Raw genomic sequence first — 2,382 nt, forward strand, 5'->3', positions numbered from 1 at the left:
TAACCGCAACAACTTTAATATACGCTATTGGAGCTGGAATTACCGCGGCTGCTGGCACCAGACTTGCCCTCCAATAGATACTCGTTAAAGGATTTAAAGTGTACTCATTCCGATTACGGGGCCTCGGATGAGTCCCGTATCGTTATTTTTCGTCACTACCTCCCCGTGCCGGGAGTGGGTAATTTGCGCGCCTGCTGCCTTCCTTGGATGTGGTAGCCGTTTCTCAGGCTCCCTCTCCGGAATCGAACCCTGATTCCCCGTTACCCGTTACAACCATGGTAGGCGCAGAACCTACCATCGACAGTTGATAAGGCAGACATTTGAAAGATGCGTCGCCGGTACGAGGACCGTGCGATCAGCCCAAAGTTATTCAGAGTCACCAAGGCAAACGGACCGGACGAGCCGACCGATTGGTTTTGATCTAATAAAAGCGTCCCTTCCATCTCTGGTCGGGACTCTGTTTGCATGTATTAGCTCTAGAATTACCACAGTTATCCAAGTAACGTGGGTACGATCTAAGGAACCATAACTGATTTAATGAGCCATTCGCGGTTTCACCTTAATGCGGCTTGTACTGAGACATGCATGGCTTAATCTTTGAGACAAGCATATGACTACTGGCAGGATCAACCAGGGAGCTGCGTCAACTAGAGCTGAGCAGCCGGCCGCCCGGGAGTGTGTCCCGGGGGCCCGCGCGAACACGCAAGCGTCCGCTCAATCATTCTGCAAACAGGAGGAGGCTGAGCTCCCCTGCACAATACACCTCGAAACCCTCTCAGGTCCCGGCGGCGCGCAGCGCCGTCCCAAGTACTTGGTCGGGTTCGAGAGAGGCGCAATCGCCCGGAGTTAGGCGAGTAGACGCTTTCGGTGCGACCACCCGTGCTCCCAACTGAGCTTGCCGCTGCCGACAGAGGCCCGGGAGCGTGCTGTCGTGGCATTGCCGGCGGGAGACAACACGCGCCACCTACGGTGACCGGCAGCTCCAACGCCAGCGCCACAGAAGGACAAAAGCCCCACTTGGGTGCCGAAGCGAACTCTCCCAGCACAGCGCACGCGCCAACACATCCGCACAGCTGCGATACAAACCACCAGCGAGAACCGCTGGGGCGACCGAGCAGCAGACGGCGTCGCGGCGCCGAGCGCCGGGCGGCGGCGCATCCTCAACGCACACAGTCCTCAATCGGACCAGCACACTGAAGATGTCCACCGCGCTTCGCACCGGGCCCGCGAGGACCTACTTTGGCCGCACGGCGCCGCGCGCAGGGTGCGCCGGCGCGCAGCTGCGACGCCTGCCGCGTCCGTCGGCCGGCGCGCCTGCCACTGGCCGCCCCCACCAGCCGGCTGTAGCGCGTGCGCCCACGCACCGCGCGGCCAGCACGCCGGGAGGCGCCCCCTCACCGGCCGGGGACGGTCCCACCCAGCCACCGCCGCGTATCGCTTCACACCCAGATGCCGTTCAGTTTCGTCGGCATGGTGGGTATCGCTGGAACAACCGGTTAGTACCTCAACCTATCGTCGCCATCACCGATTCACCCCTAGCGAGAACAACCGCACCACAACAGGTTACCATTTGTTCATTTGCGTAACTTCACCAGAAAACGCAGGCGTCCATCGCCATTTGCAACTTCAACGATTATTGCATGCCTGTGTCAGGTGTCACGCCACACTACGTCTGCCCACATACACGCAACAAAATGTGCACGCCTAGACAATACGTGGAAGGTGGCCCCCGTACGTATGCGATGTCCATTGCTCGAACGACTGTCAACCGGCCTCTGTAGCATGTCGCAGATATGGAACGCGGTGCACCATGCCATCACGGTGTGTGAGGAGAGACGACTAGGTCCGAATACATCAACAGACAGCTCATGCTGATCGCCATCCACGGCGTCCGTTCCTCCCACACGTCTCTATGGCGTACCACACTGCAATCCAGCTCTCATAGGGAGACGACACGTAGCTGCGTGCACAATATTTGCACTGTATGGTCCGCCGTTTTTGGGCGCAGTCGTTGTGCGGTCACACATGTGCCACGATGTATCATTCAGTACATAAGGACGAATGTGCAGTACAGATTGTGGTTCACGCGTACGACATCAGCGGACAGTTGACACAGGCCGCACCACAACGTAGCCTGAGTACGTCGCATGCGAAGGGCATTGAACATGCAAACTTCTCACCAACCAGCTTGCGAAGGCAGGGGGCAAGGTGGGGACGTGGGGAGGGGCGGCATGTACGTCCTGCTGCCATCCACATTACAGTGTACAGCAGGAGCATGTGGAAAGTGAGCAAGACTTGCAAGGTGTTTAACATGAAGCGATACACAGGGGTGCGGGCAGTGCGAGTAGCGAACTATATTGCGAGGGTTGCGGGTGGGCAACA

At 58.4% G+C, this 2,382-nt stretch overlaps 1 non-coding gene across 1 annotated transcript in view; it reads right to left on the reverse strand.

Annotated features, from left to right (window-relative positions):
- Nucleotides 1–637, reverse strand: part of LOC124772458 — a 1,909-nt gene extending 1,272 nt beyond the window's left edge. The window contains exon 1 of the ribosomal RNA XR_007014043.1: nt 1–637. This exon is cut by the window's left edge and continues 1,272 nt beyond it. This is a non-coding gene — a ribosomal RNA (small subunit ribosomal RNA).
- Nucleotides 638–2,382: the final 1,745 nt, after the last annotated feature.

The sequence above is a fragment of the Schistocerca piceifrons genome, unplaced genomic scaffold, assembly GCF_021461385.2.
Source record: "Schistocerca piceifrons isolate TAMUIC-IGC-003096 unplaced genomic scaffold, iqSchPice1.1 HiC_scaffold_940, whole genome shotgun sequence".
Taxonomy (NCBI): Eukaryota; Metazoa; Arthropoda; class Insecta; order Orthoptera; family Acrididae; genus Schistocerca; species Schistocerca piceifrons.